Consider the following 20,962-nt stretch of genomic DNA (forward strand, 5'->3'; position numbering starts at 1 on the left):
GTTATCATCATATCTGTTGCGCCTTTTAATGCTTGTGATACGCTTAATTGGCCACGGATAATATTTCGTACGTAATATTGGTGCTTGAACTTAAGATACGTATATATCAAGTAACTGCAAAATGCTTGATAACATACGGCGCCAAGGCGTCGAAACAAAAATAAATCTTTCTGGGTGGTTTTCATTAGTGCAGTTCTTGAGAACGTCTCTTGGAAGTTATGAAAACGTCTTTATCACATGACAGTTTATAGACGGATATTTTTGCCACTTCTAGAAGAATCTTCTAACATTATTCGTTTTTTTTATGCATTTCACGTCTCTTTCTGGTAGTAATGTATATTAGTGTCCTCATGTAAAATATTGTAACGAGTATCTTCTATCAAACTTTTTACATTTTTTCTGATGTGGTTTTTCTTCTAAAAAACAATTATGCAGGGAATCTAAAAGCCCAGTAGCAATTAATTAAAGTGAACCTGCTGTTACTCCATCCAACGAGGGTTTATAAAAAGTTATGATTCGTTAATGCGTTTTTTAAGATTTTTCATCCCATTGACGTCGTCCATTTCCGTTAATCATAGTGTGTGCTGCTTCAGAAGCAGGTGTTTGCCAGTGAAGAATGCAGCGTACGTCTGGTTGTTCAATGGGGACAGACGCAAATTATTTTCTTTATCTACTATGTTATCCTAGAATATATAACCTATATACTCATATAAGGGAAACATTGGCTATTTACAACGCCATTTTTCAGAAGAGATTACAAATATAAACGACCGTAAAGAAGCGGGGTGTCACACTACATGTCAAGGCCATTTAAATGATTCCAAACAAGGAAAGATGGCTTAAAACGCTAACCGTTCTCTCAAAAAGCCTGCCTCAATAATATTGATATTAAAATCCAACAATCCGCTTTTTGTCTTGTAGATGAAATTTGATTTCATTTTTTTCAACAGACTGAGTATGCCTATCATTAAGTTTTTGTTTAGAAACCGATTGAAAATACAGCAAGCCAGGCTGTAAATTTAAACATCAATAATAGAATTCTGTCATTGTCCGATCAGGTATCTGCATAGTGCCGTGTGTTGAGTGCTGCCTTAAGTACGTTGCAGTTATAAAAGTCAAGTAAGTTTTTTTAAGCATTAACCATCTTAATCTTTTTTCCCTATATAACTGACAAAATTCAACAGCTGTGTTATGTATAAACCATAAATGAGAATGGTTTATGATTTTATTACCGAAAAGAAAAATTCGGGGCATTTCGTTCAAAAGCAAAGTTCAGTTTGTTTTGTATTCACTTTGAACAATGCATTAAAACCAGGAAACACAATTAAAGAAAACATAAAAAATGAAATTAAGATAGGATGCTTATAACGTATCCTTTGGTGTTTAATCATGCTTTCTGTTTCAACCAATCAACGGATACGTGTTTACACATTGTCATAAATTATTTATTGTGACTGGTCGACATTTGGGTATCAAAAGGGAAAATAGAGTGTGTACGTATTGCTTAATTAATTTTGTGTAGAAGATGTATTGCATGTATTCTTTCAATGTAACAAATTCAGGCAAGAAAGGCAGTATATCTATAAATGGTACACGGGTAGGCAAGACTTCCAAAACTTCATAAATCTTATGCAAAGTCTAAACGATGACCAAATAAAAAATATAGCATTCTTTGTAAATGTAATAACGAAACAAAAATATAAGGAAAATGACTGTCATTAAGAAATCACAACTCTAAAGATTTTATGTTTTGTATTGTGTGTGTTGTATTATGGGCCGGAGGCCTTTCTGTACAAAAAAATCGACTGGATACGAAACGCCAAAGAATCGTACTACCATAAACTGCCCATCCATGCACGCAGTATGTCTCTCGTTTAGTATAGGCTAGGCCTTTATGTAAAACCCTTGAGAAAGGTCTAAGTAAATCTTTGGCTGCTTGCTTGTCCTTAAGTTTCCAGTGTATCATTCATTTGTCAAATGACGAAGGGAACTTTAGACGTGATTTCTCAAATGCGAATATTACCAGTATAGTGTCCCTCATTAAATTAAAAAAAATATATAAAAATGTATATACGTTTATAACTTCTAGGTTTAATCTGCACAATGAATATTTTGTAGCAACAGCAATTAATATAAAGACACCAGCTGTCTCAAGACATCAAGAAACTTCAATAAAATCAAGATTTGTAATATGTATCAAACATTCAAAGTTTCTGTTATTGAATGCCTGTTTTTAAAACATGTGACAAAATGAAAGACAGCATACATAAACGGCGATCGATTATTATCCCCCGCCGAATCGAAGATTTCGGGAGGGGGATATTGTTTTGGCGTTGTCCGTCCGTCATTCCGTCCTTCCGTCTATCCGTCCGTCCGGTACCATATCTTGGTAGGCATTGGTCCGAAAATGTTCAACCTTTGTCATAATGTTCCCCTTGATCATATCTCGACCACTTTTTAAAGTGGGTCACATGGGGTCAAAAACTAAGGCACTAGGTCAAATCTTAGAAAAATCTTCGGAACATACTAGAGGCATTATACATGGTCAAATATTCATGAAACTTTATCAGAATGGTTTCCTTGATAACCTCTTGGTCGCAAATAAAACTGGGTCACATATGATCGAAAATTAGGTCACTAGGTCAAATCTTAGAAAATTATTGTCCAGAACTATATCATGGTAATGATTGGTCAATTTATGTTCAAAATTGGTTATGATGTACCCCTTGAAAAAATATGGTCCACTTTAAAAGGTCGGTCACATGGGGTCAAAAACTAGGTCACTAGGTAAAATCTTAGAAAGATCTTTGGAACATACTAGAGGCATTATACATGGTCAAACATTCATAAAACTTAATCAGAATGTTTTCCTTGATGAAATCCTGGACTTATTTAAAACTGGGTCACATATGATTGAAAATTAGGTCACAAGGTCAAATCTTAGAATTTTTTGTCCGGAATGGAAATGATTGGTCGGATTATGTTCAAACTTGGTCATGATATACCCCTTGGGACCGCTTGTAAAAGTGGGGCATATGGGGTCAAAAATTAGGTCACTATGTCAAATTTTCGAGAAATCTTTGAAAGAGGCAATATGTATGGTCTTATATTCATGAAACTTGATTAGAATGTTTTGCTTGATGAACTCTTGGACATGTTTTGAACTGGGTCAAATGTGATAAGAAATTAGGTCACTAGGTCAAATCTTTCAAAAATCTTGTACAAAACTATTTTATGGTGGTGATTGGTCTGATTATTTAATGGGTCAAAAACTAGGTAACTAGGTAATATCTTACAGAAATCTTTGGAACACTCTAGAGGCAATACATCTGCTCTATTTTCAATGAAACTTAATCAGAATGCCTCGATGAAATCTTGAAATAGTTTGACACTAATAGGTCATGTGGGGTCAAAAATGAGGTCACTGTGTCAAATCTTAAAAAAAAACCTTGTGGATAATCTAGAGGCTATATTTTTTGCATATGTCTGGACCAATCTTCATGATCTTAAACTGTTCAGAATGTTTGCCTTAATTAGTTTGGAACTTGGTAACATGGAGTCATTTTTGGTCAATTCTAAATGTTACATTATATAAAAAAAATTTTTTATTACAAACAGTTGCAATCAAACACAAACACACACACACATATATATATATATATATATATATATATATATATATATATATATATATATATATATATATATATATATATATATATATATATATATATATATATATATATATAAATATATATATATATATATATATATATATATATATATATTTCATCAACAATTTATTTCCATTCCTTGACTTTGCCCAATCAGGCGAGGGATACAAATTCAACGAATTTGCTTGTTCAGATTATATATTTAAATATATCTTCATTATGCTTACATGTGCAAATGTTCAATTCACGTTCGCGTATAATGCACATTTAAACGTATGGTAAGGACGGGTTTGATTAAATTGTTGTCGAAAACGGTTCGAGCATATTCACCAGCAAAAATGCGAATTTCAATATGTATGCAAAAAGCTACAGAAACAAGCTCAGTAGAAAAACGTTTAAACATAAACCCGGTTTAGTGGCACTGGGTAAACGCCACATAGACATAAAACATAAAATCACAAACAAGAAACATAGAAGAACAGCACAAAACTCCACAAACAGCACAGTCCATACATACTATATATAAAATCATAGGTATGTTTATCAAGAATTGTTAGGTACCGCCTGGGAACGGTCTGTAAAATGTACAGTTCACTTAAACACTAAGGCCTTCATTGTTTTTAATCGGTCACCCAAGGAGTTTAAGGACAGTATTTATGAGTACATACAACCTAAGGTATACATGTGTAAACATGGACTTTTCTGCATTTAGAGAGGAAACGTTGTGCTGAGCATATCTGTCCGAATTTATTATTGTAACTATAATTCGTTTCCTTTTCTAGCGTCTCAACATCATTGGCTCAGTTTGTTGATCTAAATTGAAAGCAGGCCCGACATGAGCGGTTCCACTCTATACAATGCTCGCATAGCATTTCTGTAGAAAGAGGAGAGACATTTCCATACGGTGATATTTTTTTAATTATTTTGTCCTTGTGCAATACTGATTGCAAATTGAATCAAACGATAAGCTGATTCATGCCAAGCTACATAGCTTTGGACCTCACTGGAAAGTCTAGCATTTTGGATCCATTTTCTGTTCGACATATATAGAGTGTGGAAATTACTGGCAAATTTGTTCCCTTGTAGATACAGAATAATACCTAACTTAAACGCCAAAGACTATGGTACTTAGAATTGTTTTTATCTTATAAGTTTGTACATCTTTCAGATTTCACATAAACATCTGCTCACTCCAAATTAGCATCTGCTCATTAACTAAGTCCTCATGATTAAATATCATATAAAGTTTATTAGTCCGATTTTTTTGTGTGTATATCATATTTCTGTTTATATCAACGTCATTGGTTTTGCTGCGAGACGATATGCCGTTATATTACACATTGTATGACGTTGACTTCACTTTCTTTTTATGATTGATTATTTATCTAATGATGATTTTTTAATAATAATAATAATAATAATAATAATAATAATAATAATAATAATAATAATAATAATAATAATAATAATAGTAATGATAATAATAATGATAATAATAATAATAAACATGTTAGGTCATTTTTATATTTGCATATTAGTAAATTACAGAAATTTCAGCTTCTGTTCAAGTTTTTAACCTGTTTCCCTAAATGTGAAATTTCACAGTTAGCACTATTACTATACAATTGATATCCATGTATAAGATTATAGGATACAGTTATTCTGATACAATGCTTAATTCCATTATGAATACTTATGCAAAAAGCTACCGAAACAAGCTCAGTAGCAAAAAGTTGAAACATAAACCCGGTTTAGTGGCACTGGGCAAACGCCAAAGACATAGAACACAATATCATAGACAAGAAACATAGAAGAACAGCACAAAACTCAACAAACAGCACAGTGCATACATACTATATATATAAAAAAGGTATGTTTATCAAGAATTGTTAGGTACCGCCTGGGAACGGTCAGTAAAATGTAAATTTACTGGGGGGTTAAATCAGTTTATGTGCACAAACCTCACTCTTATCCCAACGATCCTTAATAAAGATAAAACGCATAAAGGTAAATCTTATCAAAGTATGCATTAACTTGAGGAAACTTATCAATAACACAAATAATAATAAACGTAAAGGTAAACGCCAAGTACTTCTATGGTTAGAGATCCCACCTCTATCTGCAGACGGAGGGAAACACTTTAGAGCACCTAATGCAAAAACTTTTCAAAGGTATGATGCAGTCATTGTAAGAAACTATAGATATCCCACACAGTCTGCCTTATAAAATAAAAGGTTTAAAACTGTATGATCACTTTTGACAAATTCAAAAAAAATTCACGTTCATTTATAGTTATAACTTTTTAACCAAATAATCACCTTTCGTATTTTATGATAATCTGATTGTTGTTAAATAATTTTTTGAGATAAACAAATTCCAGAAATTCATACCTTTGTTTACATTTTTAACATTTTAGCGCAAATATCATATTTCACTATAATTTATGATTCGACACATTAGGTATGTTATGGTGCTGTATGCTATCTACTAAATACAGTTATTATGTAGAATTGTATTGCTTAATTTAATTTCAATGCAGACAAATTCCAGAAATTCATACTTTTGTTTACATTTTTTTTAACATTTTAGCCCAAAATTGCTATTTCACAACAGATGATGTGTCTTTACAATAGCTAAGTTATGGTGTTGTATACTTTCTAATAAATATTTTTTTTTTCTGATATTTCTATTGCTATATCTAATTTTGAGACAAATCTCAGAAATTCATACTTTTGTTCACATTTTTAATATTTGACCCCAAAAATCACAATTAACAATATATGATGAGTCTACACATTATATATGTTATGGTGCTGTATTCTATCTAGTAAATAAAGTTATGCAGATATTTCTATTGCTAGATCTTATTTTGATATAGACAAATCACAAAAATTCATACTTTTGTTTACAATTTTTAACATTTTACCCCCAAAATCACATTTTGCACCGTTAGATTTTTCTATACTTTTTTTCCACACTCGGCAGGTATCAAACAAGACAAATATGCAAAATCATTTCTGTGCTTTCTTTCCCTTTATTTGCATTTCAGCCACAGGGTCACTGGACTATCATGTTGGCTTATTTGAGTGTGTATGTTTAAGAATATGTATTTCTTGAATTAACTCTTCTTTTTATACAATATTCATGAAGCAAACGACGACATTTTATGTTTTAAATATATTTCTACTTAGACGTTCTTATCTTGGCCAGTCCCTGAAATATTCAATGTATAATTAATAACTCGGTGTGCATCTGAATATATTAATCATGTTAGCTATTAAAACAATCATTTGTCAACTTTAAAATCTTAATAAATGTTGTGTGATCGTTACGTGATTGTTGGAAAATGCTGCAATATATTGACATAAGAAGCACATGCTAAAATTGACTGATTGTCTTTTATATTGGTAAGTTCTACTTGTGAAATATTGCGACTGACCATTGTCTTAAACCAGATTATTATCGTTTGAAGCAATAATGTATTTGAAATGCAGCAACTTAAGAGTGAATCATCAATATTAAAAATATGTTGTTTTGTTTACTTTTTTGTTTAGTAACATCTCTCAACTTTCATTTTATCTACTCAAAATGTTACCCACATTCTTTTTCTTTCTCACAACGAAACCTGTTGTGCGTGTTGTTTAATGTGATTATCGTGTTTTGCATTCGTAACCATTTAGATGAGAATACATTCTTGAAAAGCACATACCTGCTGTCAAACTACGAACCATTTCAACGTTTTTGTAAGACATATTATACTGTTGATAAGGAATCGGAAACATCTGGAAATATAATAAAATATATTATTTTTTTCATGATAACTAGTTTAGTTGTTTTTATCCTTTGAATTTTTCTTTTAAGTGGGCCTGGCTTACACATGAACAGTTGTAATTATTAATAAATGTTGTGGCAGGTCCTAAATAAAAAGTAGTTGGTCGGTCGGTCGGTCGGTCGGTCAGTCGTCTGTTGCTTAATGTTTGCGGGGCGAACTACTCTCACTTTGATTTTTTGCGGGGTTTTTTTCAGCTCAAACTAGTGACTGATTGCTTCAGATATTATTTACGCGCCTTTTAACTTTCTAAAATTGGTTCAAATATGTATCGCATAATAGCGAAACGCATATTGAACGAATCAGTTTAAAAATGCGTTGAATGCACTTAATAATTCAGTAATAGATACAGTTTGGTGTATATACATAATTTGCCTTGCAATATAGAAAAGTATAACAAGTAAAAACGTCGAATAAGAATGTCTTCACCATATTTAAAATAATCAATGACTGTCCAGTTATTTACGTCTAATATTTAATGTAAAAATTGTAGTGTTCAGATACTTATGTGAAAAACAACAGAAACAAGCTCAGTAGCAAGAAGTTTAAACACAAACCCATTTGAATGGCACTTGGTAAACGCTATCGAAATAGAACACAAAAACAAACAATCACAAACAAGAAACATGGAAGAACAGCACAAAACTCCACAAACAGCACAGTGCATACATACTATATATAAAAAAACAAGGTATGTTTATCAAGGATTGTTAGGTACCGCCTTGGAACGGTCAGTAAAATGTAAATTTACTGTGGGTTTAAACCAGTTTATGTGCATAAACCTCACTCTTATCCCAACAATTCTTAATAAAGAAAAAACGCAAAAGGTAAATCTTATCTTTGCATAATCTAATAGCATACGAAAAAACTCAAATTAGAAATTCAGTTTGAAAGAATGTTGAATCAGAATGCAGACTTATCAGCAGCTTATCAAGATATTTTTGCAGATTGTATGTCAAAGGCATAGCGTAAATTACACGTTTGTCTGCCTAAGTCTTTTATATCTTAAAAATGTTACAGTAGTTAAAATTGTTAATAAACGTTACAAATATTTGGTAATAATTGGTTAACGGATTTGATATAAAAGTCTGCTTTCATCGTTGTCTTTAATCATCGTTCTTGAATGTCGGTCTGTGTTTCTTTGTTTTGGAAATTATAAGAGTCCTTGTTGGCATTATTTTGTCCTACTGTGTTCACTCATCATTCCATTTGAAACACGCATCGGTATATTAAGTCCACTTAGATCCATATATTTGTTCCAAGGGATGTCCGGAATAAGCAGCCATACACATTCAAATCAATCGAGTATCTTTTTGTTTTTAAAATAGTTCAAGTATAAGCTACAGGTATATTTGTTTTGTTTTTCATGTCACATGGAGATATAATATAAATATATCGAAAATACCTGAAAGTCATTAATGGCAATTATTTAGTTGGCATTTTTCTGCAATAAGGTCAAAATGATGTTCAGCATTCTTTCAGATGATTTTTTGTTAAGGAATGCATGTCATCGTTTCTCTAACACTTGCGCTTACAAGAACATCAACCAACCATATAAATACAAGTTAACAGGATTTCACTGAGGAAACATTGAACGTATTGTACTGATCTGCACAAATCTTAGAAATGAGACGTTGTTTGAGCACATTATTTACTTATGTGATTGTCGTTAGTGTAATTCGTTTTCTTATCTACGGTTTGCACTATGGTAATTTACTGTTTCGCTCTGAAAAGAAAAAAAAAACCCGAAAGAAATGTAGTTATGTTACCACCTAAGAGTATGGTATGATTTACAATCTTAATTAAATCTATTCTTTTTAATGGTGTTTTTTCAAAGCTAATGTGCTAAAAAGCAATTTATCTAAATTTTCAAAATATAAGTGCTCTAGAAATTGGTCAAAATAATGAGTATTTTGGTTGTAGATAATGTCGATAATCTTTCGAATATTGACAAATGATTTTAATCAACATCTTGAACAATATTGTAATTGCTTCATGCAATTATACGGTATAATTGTCTGAAATTGAGATTGAGAAATGACTGAAAATTTGCGATATCGAGGTCAGATCTAAAAGCTGATATTATTTTGGATACAAATTTACAGGTTAAAAATGAAATAAATATGTGGATACTATTTATGGTGTATGACAAGTGTTTGATGAAATAATTGGTTATATGTGCTTGAGATAGACAAACCGAAAGAAAAAAGAAATAAACAGAACGAAACGTAGCGAGGGGGACGTGGACATTTCAAGTCAGTAGTAAAATCACGTTTTCTATAGGTTATATAAAGGAAACCAGGAGCGTTTAGTTTGATGACTGTATAGCTGGACGTGGTTGAATATGGTTTTGTTGGTCTGGTACTAGGGGTGGATCCATGAATTGATGTAAGAGGGGGCGTTACTTAGGGGCGCAACCTTTTGAAATGCGTTCCTCCCTTAGAACCCAAATTTATATGCGTTAAAATGTTGGTAGGGGTTTTTGGGGGTACTCCCGCAAGAAAATTTAATAATTTAAGTTGGAAATGGTGCATTCTAAGCTTGTTTCATTACTTTTTATTCTCCAATATTGACATTAAAAGAAATCTTTGACGATTTAGGGTTAGGTTAGGTTATTGATTGTCGTCAATAAGTACTATTATGGCTATTCAAAACAAAAGTTCCAGTGATCCAAAAAGGGCATTTTTAAGTCACGTGGCATAGTTAACCTCTACATATTTCGGCATGGTCTCCTTCGTCGTTTTTTCGGGTCAGCTCGTTAAAAAGGTGCCTTTGCGGCATTAAGGTTAGATTCCGATATATTAATTACTTTAGATATAAAGCATGGAACTAAATTTGCACGTCAACGAATTACGGTAGCTCCAACCAGGTTTATATCATGAATTTGCACTACCTTGTGGGTTACCACGAAGCATTTAATTACATAAAGTTAAAATCGTAACAGTCAGCACAAAGGTGACCGCATTCACGTTATGTCAACCGTTCAATGTTCGACTCCCGGCTGTTTGACCACGCCGGAAAAGTTTAGTTTTTTTCCAAGCACTCCGGTTCTCCTCAAATTATAAATATTTATATAAAAAACTTCAGAAGCCGAAAGTTAAACATAAACCCCGTCTAACGGCACAGGGTAAACGTCAAAGACATACAACACAAAAAAACAAACAATCACAAATCAGAAACATGGAACAACAGCAAAAAACTCCACAAACATCACTGTGCATATATACTTAAAACACTAGGTGTGTTTATCAAGGATTGTTAAGTACCGCCTATGAACACAGTGATTTGTAAATTTATTGGGTGTTTTACCAGTTTGTAATGTCCAATCTTCGTTTAGCCTTTACCAGAATTTTAGTAAATTAGTAAAATATCGTTTGCATTTAATGACTTTCAAACGTTGTTATCTATTTTCACTTTTCTTATAAAATAAGGTAGATTATTATAAAAATGATTTAAAGTTTTCCTGTATAATTGGGTGCAGTGCTAAAATGTATTTTGTTATTATCTATATTTTATCTACTTCAGTATTTATTTCCAACATCTTATTGACTTGTTTGACTGTTATCTGTTAAGATATGAGGATGCGGTGCGTGTTTGACTATCATTAAAAAGAGAAGTCATTCGGTTTTGCTGAGTTGAATATAACAAACAATTTTGTCAGCCCCATGTAGATATTTTACACAGTAAGCAGCTAATTGTGTATCGGATATACACATTCAGTGACTTCATTGCAAACCTGAGTGAATGAAGCAACTTCTGGTTCAAGAACAATGGATTTCTCAGACGATTGATATATGGTGTTGCTTGCTTGAGTTGTTCAATGAATTTAATAATAGGGTTTAGTTCTTGAATTATTTTATTTTGCCATAAGGTCGTTTATTTATTGGTTTAATAAAGCACAAAATCCAGTTGTGCTATTTGTGCATACAATTTGGAGTTTTCTGTTATCACGTCTGCTTATTTTTTCGTCGCTATTGCACATGTTGAGGAGTAATACAAACGCCGATATGTGGTGATAAGAATTATTTCCTAGGGGAATGGAGCATAAAAAATATTATCTTTCCGGTCTTGACCATCGGTGGAATATCCCGATTATATAAAGCACACATATCATTTACAACTTACCTCACAACTTCATAAATAAAATATGATTTGATCTGAATAATTGGTTTCTTGATTTTCATTTATAATGGAATATTGCAACCGAACTAAACTGTGCGACCAACAGCATATCTTTCACTTCAATATTGTTTATTATTGTCCTTCTCTTAATGTGACGATCACATGGTATTCTCGTTGTGCAAAGGTATTTTTGAATGTGGATAATTAATGTTCATTCAACTGATAAAGCAAGGTACCCAACATTCAGAAAATTGATTTCAATGAAAATAAAGACAAAATGTCTAAAATTATCTGAAATCCCTAATCTATGTAGGGATTTTCAATTTATATCTTATGCCAGTTTCGTTATTTAACAGCAATGTATTTTCTCGTTCCACATATTGTAATGTTATTGGAATTTGCACCGAAAACAAAACGCAATAAAACAATATGCACCAAGAGAGTGCCATTCGTCGTAATAGAAATGTTTTAATATACCACAATTATATAAATCAAATTATTTGCGTTTCAAAGGATTGTTTGAATCGACAGTGTTATTCAGACAGACACATTAATCTGCCAAAACGTGGTGAAATTGGGGGAAGAATTGGAAGGAGAATCGTTGGATTTTTTTTTGTTATCATGCAGAACAATTAAATATTGCTGTGAATGTCGACTCGGGCCTTTGCCATAAGCAATCGATAATGAGGTTTGCGAATGAAGGAGGGTTTCTGAGACTATATTTATTGAACGTGCCAAATTCATGACTGTCTTGTCATCAACCGTATTCCCTATGGCAAAACACATAGAGTAATTAAAAAGCTTTAGTGCAAATACACACTTGGTACAGGTAAGTTATTTGGTTTAACTTATCTTTCAGTGGCACTTTCTTGCGTATTCAGTTGTTGTATAAAGTGTTGTATAAAGTGCCCTTAAACAGGGCAAATTTCGTAATATTTTTGCAGCTACTGATACAAATGAATTTCATTATTTGCAGTCTAGCCCTTTCATATGCTTATTAACAACGTTGTTTTCAAGTCAACTAGAGCTGAATATAATAATAAGCATCAGCAAAATGATAAAGAAGCGACTTAAATTCAAATACAAGTCCATGATAAGGGGCTTAAGTGCGAGAAGATTTAGTGTCGGCTAATGTTACAATTTAGTTTAGAATATCAACATGTTTGTTTTTAGGTGTTTGACTGCAGCAAACAAATACATTGTAGTCCTTTTGATTGTAAGAACTCCTATTTATTGCTATATGGCGAATACATATCTAATGTTATCTATTTGTATTTGATATATTGTTTTATATTCTTAAAACAAGACCGACAAGGTTGTATTCGAAATCTACGATACTATACGGTTATTTGTATGCTTCACATGTGCTTCGATACGATTTAATATTTTTAGACATCTGAGTAAAGATTTCTGCACAAAATCGAAATTTTCTAAGCGCAACGTGATAACAGTTATTTTCACGTCCTATATTATTGAACCCCATCATAAAATGGACTTTTTGTTAAAGGACACAAACAAATCTTAAAAAGTTGTATGCTTAAACCATAATTATATCGTCAACGGGATTACGCTTATTTTTTACTTTACATTTAGTTATTTTCTCGTAGTCGCTAAATTCACAATGTAGAACAGAATTCCCAGATTTAACGCATCTTTTGTTTTAATCGTGACTAATCATAAATCGGTTTCCTTGTTTTTGTTAATTGGCAATTAGCGCCAGAAATCAGCCGATAAAATGAGACATTCGAATTTGGTAACCCTTCCCACGATATTGTTACACGGGTTACAGCCAAATATTTCTAGCACAATTTATACATTGAACAATATTTGCAAGTTTTCTACCTCAAAACTCCTTAAACATTATTTAACAGTTAACTTATAAATGCTCTGAGGTCTCTGTTTTATTAGTTGATATTAAAGACTCCATACAACAAATATCTTAAATTAATTTTGTTTTAGATTCGCAGAATCATGAGGACTGCAAAATCATCACTGACACTGACACTTGAAAAGCGCAGTCGACGTACAAATTTAAGGCATGGTGGCCCTTTCATAAAAACATTTCTTTCAACATTATTGACAAAACAGAAGACTGTCAACAAATGACACAGCAGTATGTCATTTCTGGATGCCTTACACATGAAGACCAAGGTCATATATTGTAGCGAAGCATTTTACGATTGTTTAACAAACAAAATGTTTGCTGCACCACAAACTGTGCCACCAACGGATAAATAAACATTTTTAAAAGTTTTTTTATTCTTATTGCATTCAATTTCGTAAACTTTCCAAGTACGTTGGTATATCTGAAATTTATATTCACAGTTGACTGTATGTCTTTATCTGCAAATATACATATAAAAACTATTTAGATAAAAAACATCCTTTGTTTCTTGTCATAAACTAATACTGTTAAAATCGAGAATATGATTCCACTGTTAACAAAACAAAACAAATGCATTACATTCTTTTTATTGAACAAACATTATCTTGGGCTTCACATAACATAGTGATTTTCTTCAAACATGTGGTTAATTTAGTTTTCTGAACGATGTTTTAACGGTTTCTAAAGTAATAAATAAAATCTTAATTTTATTTGAAATCACGCTTACCTGTTTTAAAGAAGCATTCTGCTCTTAGCCGACAGAAACGCCAATGTGTTTTATTCTTTATTGGTGAAAATATATAACATAGCGATGTCTAAAAAATAGAAAGATAACATTTTGACAACGAAAGAGAATACATCTTTAATGAGTTTCTATGACTATAGCAAAATATCTTATGTATTTACACCAGTACAAAAAAGTAAAAGCTACATTCAACTATATTCGTCATGGTGTGTACAAAAAGGTAATCCATTTCCACAAGAACTGAAGGGTAACGTTCCTGCAAGTTCCCTCTCATGATTGACGATATTTCGGCTTTGCTTAAATGTCCTGCCGCATTGTGTGCATATATTCTTCTTTGTCAGAACTAGTGAAGAGTAGTGTATGTTTGAAAACGTTGATTGAAATTTAATTTCAAGCAATTCAGACTCGTTTCGTTTGAAATATACACTGAAATTGACAATAAAAATAGTATATGAATATTTTTGAATGTTAATGCCAATCACATATTGTCAATCATTTGATGATAGTTCGATCTGAAATGGCACATTCAATTGCGTTTGACAAAAAAACTAAACCTACATTGCATATGTGATTTCATCAATATAGCTTTCTTTCGTTGTATTCATCGGTGGATAAATTGGAACAGCTACCGTAACCTAATTTCATACATCAATGAATGCGCAGATAAAATAGGTACTTATGTATAGGTTTAATTTTTATATTTTCAAGGACAAGTACCTTATAAATACGTATTATAACTAGAAAAATACAACTGGAGTTATGAAACATTTACAATAACAAGAAAATGACAAAAATATCGCCACATCAGTTCTCATTATATCTCGCGATAAAAAAAGCGTTTGGTAGTATGGAGTTGTCAATTGGAGATAAATTCCAGTCAAGTTACTTGTGTAGCGTTATGTTGAGGGAGCAGTTGGTGTATGAACCATGTTGAAATACGGTGTTGGACAAATCAATCAAAGCCGCTGTCGTGCATTGCTTAGATAGCTATGGCCCTGACGCTGTGTGCTGTGTACCAACCTGGTCAGCCATGAATTTGCAGTATGACCGCCTTGACAGAGGCGCATTGATAAACCAAATGTCATTTGCGCCAGGTCTTACGATGGCATCCTTGAAGCAGGCATTGAACATCATCAATGCAGATTTGTCGGTTTTACTGATGAGTAACTTTAACATTGATCATCAGTTAACTCAAAGGAGTCGATTTGAAGCGTGTGATGAAATTCAAGGACGCGTGACACGAAGTGGAGAGCAAGTTGGAACCATACACAATGTCGAATAATTATTTGAGAGCATGTAACATTTAAGTTTTAAACACTGTTTTTGTACATTTTGTATGTATTTGAATTAATTCGTTTTATTTATGCACCAATTGGAGAATTAAAATTGAATATTTAACACTGATTTTTCACATAAGATGAATAAAAACAACTCTTTCATACCTTAAAATACCTTTACTGCCCACTTTGTGTTTTCTCTTGTTTTCTTCGACTGGAGAAAATCTTCAAAAACCTTTATGTCTTCTTCACCAACCGTTCTAATCATGGTACAATCTTCTTGTTCTTCCTTCAGTTCTCGTTATTCCTTCTATTCTTGTTTCAATTCCTTGAGTTCATGTTTGGTTGAATTGTCAGATGCTTTGAAATTACAAAATGTTTATTCGAAATAAGTCGTCTTCATTGTCATTTAATAGTTCTTCAAATGATCCATCCATCATGAAATCAAAATCTAGATTAAGATCAACCAAATAATCGTTCCTCACTTTGTTTTAACTGATTTACTGAAGTTTTTGTCGTTTGCATTATTTTCAAAGGTTGCCAATAACTTTACTACGATATCATTGAAAATTTAGTTCCGTAGTATTATTGCGCCCAATGCCAGGACAGAAGTTTCGAAAAAATGCGCGCGATTTTGATGGGTTATTGCACTTTATACTGAAATAATGTAAAATTAATAAACAACAACCATCGTAAAGGAATGAAGTGTTAAAGTAAATATTGCAATATTGGTGACAAATATATTTGCTCGCCACAGCCCACTTGTAGCTTAAGCCGATACTAAATGAGCTTGCACAGAACCAAACGTTTGAAAAATCGTATTTTCGTTAGTTTTTGCATTTAAATCGATCTTCCTGCATTTTTCTGATTAAAAAATTCCCGTTCACTGAGAACAACACGCTTTTTATGAGCATATTAAAGGGCTAAACTGCAAAATAATAAAATACCCTGTAACAATAGCTGCAAACCAATCTATATATTTTTTTCTTTTAAACTGTGTTAGGGTTTAAACGGCTAAACTTACGCTATAAACATAATAGCCCGTGTAAATATTTTTCCGCTTAGCATATGCTATATTTCAACACGTTAGACATAGGATACCAACAGGAATTTAAAAGGAGGAATCGATATTTTTTTTCTTGACGCGGTAGCAAAAAATGACGGTACAAGTCTCGCGGGTCTACCATTCTGTAGTATATTGCTTCTTTTGTGTGCACTTTCTTTTGTTTTTGTGCATGCATTGGGCACGAGGAGGATTTCGAAACGGAGAAAGTGCCAGATTTTGTTCCACGGGAGTGGTCAATCGAGTGACCAAGTGACCTTGCCGTCAGGGTCTTCATCCTATATCATGTATGACCTAGACACAACTGATCACAGTATGTTTGTAAGCTTCTTGAATCAAACACGCATAGTCATTGCATCGTCATAGCTTTAAAGTAAAGTCTGTTTCATAAGCGTCTACATGTTTCCATCTTGTTTTCCACTAATTATATTGTCTGGCCATATTCAACGACTGTTTTGGGGGAAAAAGGAGATCTCACCATAAGCCTTTCGTCTAATGAATAATGATGATTGTTTAACTTACCTTATATTTCAGTACGCATTTGACAAATCCCTCACATCACCTAACTGGCTGCGTATGAACTGGCCACTGGACAAACATTCGCCCACTACATCCGGTCGGAGATTACCATCTCAGACAGTGCTCAACCATGTTTAATCGTTGTCAGTTACAAGAAATGATTGCAGATGGTAAACCTGTAACCTGTAGCTCGTGAAGGTCATCATCAACAGACTTAAACAAATATTTTTTTTATTTTATTTAAAAAAAATAAAATTAGGTAATTGATCTATTTAAATTATTTAGAAAAGTAATACGTTCCCAACCAACATCAGTGGAATCCTGTTATAAACAAGGCGGTTAAGTTAAGAATATATAAAAGATAATTGTTTCAACAGTTTAATTGCCATGGTGATAAAATATATTAACAACAGTTTCTTAACAAAAAACTGTTCACTTCAATATTTATCTAGTCAAAACCTTGCAAAGAACCCAACAGGTGTGACAAGATGGATTGCAGTCGGTGTTAAGAGAATGGAATCTGCGGAAAGTAGCTATGTGTGGGCTGAATATCAATAATTTGAGGAAACACGTGAACGATCGGGGAAGACGAATGTCTCAGCATATTCGCAATGGGATAGTTCTGGAGGACAAACACGTGTTACGAATGCCACAATAACTCTAAAAGTTGTTGTTTCAATACTTGAACAATTGTTTGGAAAACAAGTAAATTTGTTAAATTTAGTTAATTCTTGAAAAGCTTGATCAAAATCAGCCAACCTTAAAGTGATTATTACATGAAACTTGCTGCATATGTTTAGTGCATAAAAAAGACAACTAAACTAACAAGATCACAGCTGGCGTTCAAATATTTCATTTCTTATCTAAATTTCCCACGATATAGTTGAAGATCTGAGGTGGTAAAATAATTTTATTTACATAATTCAATTTGTTTTAAATGCTGTATTCTTATATAGTATTCGGAGTTAAATGCATTTGTGTCTTAGGAAGAGAAAACATTCTATGTGCAGAAATCAAGCTTTTTACTTTGTAACAAGAATATATCGATTTTAGCATTTGTATTAGCTGTAAAAGTAAATGGACATTCAATTTGTTAATTATGTATTTTTCCTTCAAAACGACAATGCAATCTATCACTGATTATCTATTGTTCTTTTGTGTTATATAGGATAGATTATGAAAAAAGAAAAATTGCGCTTAGGTTCAATTTAAACTATTTTACCTCTTATTGTTTTTTCAGTTAAAAACAAATATTTCATTATAAATGATTTCCTCTACGTTATTTATATATTGAATACTCTTTATATTTTGTGGTTTATGTTGTTGTACTTGCGTTTAAGAAATAAAATAAAATGTAAAAACATAGAGAAAAAAACATAAACTACGAAAAAATGTTATTTGAATTAAACAATGTTGATTAGATTTCGATAAAATATTTGAGTTTAAATAGAAGAGACAGTTCAAACAGAATATGTCTTCATGGGTTTGACATTTGTTTCAGACTTTAGTTACACGTTTTTACCAAACTGACAATGGATGGGATTGGCCCTCAATGCCACAATTTTGTAAATTTGGTGTGTCTGTATTCCTTATGAGAAGACGTTTAAAAGTTTGATCTCATAAACCGATCTCATTGCATGAAAGTGTTTTCAGTGACCGCACAAAGGTTTAAATACGTTCCACGTAATAGTTAAGTCAATTACCTTAGCAATGCTTTCATTAGTAGGGCAATTGTTTATACCTTACACAATTTGAACAAAATCCTCGCACTATCAGGATAATTTTAACTTAAACAACATGTCATAGTTGCCACATTCACATCGTAACACGTTGTGCTAATGGAAAATATTCATAAAATGTCTTTAATTTGTTGTAAAACAATCACAAAGTTCATGTTGTCTTATTTATGCATTGACTTTCAGATTTTCAGTCTTCGATATTCGATAATCTCTGATGTTCCTGTTTTTCGTCGCTATTGCATATGTTTGATAAGAAGAAAATACCTTTCTTTGGTGGTAAAAATATTATTCATTGTAATTGGCTAGACAATTGATATCTTCATTTTCTGATGTATTGATATTTACTGGATATGAGTTGAAGTTTACACTGAGGTTTTGAAATATACACATGTGACCGTTCGTAATCAATCGATAGTGTCATTAAGGTTGCAGGTAAATGTTGTTAAATACATGGATAGCATAAGTATATGCATAGCAAGTCCCAGAATACTTATTAAATTGTTCTCCATTGTGACTTAATAAACAGAGTACAAACAACACGATGTTTGCAGAGTGTAAAATCGCCTGACTTTTAGCTGTGAAAACAATGTCACTTTTTATAATTGCTGAGTTACATAATTTAACCAATCCGGCAAAACCTAAGACCTTATCAAATCAATGACTTGTGACATGTTTACATACAATTGATTGCTACATTAGTCTAATTTTAGTTTTTAATCTGTACATGATTTATTTATAATATGCCAAAATTGAGTTCGCATAGTATTTCTTATAATATTTTATAAGATGACAATTATTGAAGACCGTAATTAACTTCTGTCTATAGTGCCAAAGTTGAACAAATAAGACATAAGGTTTAACCTTTTGTTCGTGCCAAATGCGTTCGTGCTTTGTTAATGACATTGAAAAGATAGCCATAGGATAACGGGAAATGAAACACGTCCATCATTTTTTTTATCAAAATCGCGTGACGAACTGTTTTATTGCTACATATTGCCTCCTATATGATGAAAGTTTCTATAACAACGTCTTTTCACCAGATGTCAAACTTCTTTTGTAATCATATGACAACCAGCGTTTCCTGACAAACATAGTACAGGCCTGAAAAGTTGTTAGCGGACACGTGTAAATTAATCTAATTAATTGAGGCTCGACGAAAAAATCAAAAACAGATGTTTATTAGCACAGGAATTGTGAAAACAAAGTGTTTTGCCGACCACCGTTTTGTCTAACAATGCCGTAAGTTTGTTATTTGTATGTTATGGAAAACTGATGAGTTAGCATAACGTTCCCATGGTATGATCCGGTTTATTTGCACGTTTATTGCGATAAGTGCTACTATAAATTTTGCAAAACATTCATCTAATTACAAATAAACAATATAAAACCTCAAACTTTAAATGGTTTTCATGTAAGATTGAATACAGAACTATTGATATATAAAGTGATTCCAGGTTATAATGAAACATATGTGCCTTGTTTTAGATGCTAACAACATTCTGCGACTTTAATGACGCAATATGTTTATGTTGACGATTTTAGAAAAAGTAAGGTATTGTCCTTATTAACGTTGCGTTTCTCGGTGAGCGCCTGGTTTTGCTTTGAACCTTCGGGCCTTTAGGGTCTTAGTCATATTTGCTTTCTACCGGGCTTGTCGCTTGGTTCCCATTGTTTTATGATAGTGCCTGATGGTTGCCACTTGGTGTTGTCATATTTTCGCGACAAAAAATGTGCCATTTGGTGGAGCGAATATACAAAACATGCCAAAATGAGCCTTACGAGTTGATGCAAATTTGCGAATAATATTTATTTTTGCATTTTTGCCCTGCCCCTTTGGGCATTTTCGGCCCCATGGCGAAGGAAGGATTAAAGCAGCAGAAGCATTTCCATTGCCTTTTTGACATTTGGCGCGTTTATCATTGACCCATGGAAAGACACACATGGTAACGGAAATCGGCCGCCATACATTTTCGAAATATTACTTGAATTTTTGAGTAGCTGAAATTATATATGAATACTAATAATATTCATATCTTATTCACATTCGGAAATTGACTTAAATTTGAAATCTTTTTCAAATAAAAAAAATAAATGTGCCAAATAAAAGTA

The sequence above is a fragment of the Mya arenaria genome, chromosome 11 (genome assembly GCF_026914265.1).
Source record: "Mya arenaria isolate MELC-2E11 chromosome 11, ASM2691426v1".
Taxonomy (NCBI): Eukaryota; Metazoa; Mollusca; class Bivalvia; order Myida; family Myidae; genus Mya; species Mya arenaria.